Raw genomic sequence first — 394 nt, 5'->3', positions numbered from 1 at the left:
ATACAAGCTCTCAAAACTCAACCAGGAAGAGTCAAAAAACTTGAATAGGTTGATAACTACCGAATAAATTGAAACAGTGATCAAAAACCTTCCAGCAAATGAAAGCCCTGGTCCAGATGGCTTTACAGGGTAGTTCTACCAAGTATTCAAAGAACTAAAAACTATCCTACTCAGACTATTCCAAAAAGTTCAATAGGAAGGCACACTCCAAGCTCTTTCTATGAAGCCAGCATTACCGTAATCCCAAAACCATATAAAGACTCCACAAAAAAAAGAGAACTACAGGACAATATCCTTGATGAACATAGATGCTAAAATCCTCAACAAAATCCTAGTAAATCAGATTCAGCAATACATTAGAAAGATCATACACCATGACCAAGTATGATTATTC

This window comes from Myotis davidii, unplaced genomic scaffold, assembly GCF_000327345.1.
Source record: "Myotis davidii unplaced genomic scaffold, ASM32734v1 scaffold2347, whole genome shotgun sequence".
NCBI lineage: Eukaryota > Metazoa > Chordata > Mammalia > Chiroptera > Vespertilionidae > Myotis > Myotis davidii.
Note: the sequence above shows the minus strand (reverse complement) of the source record.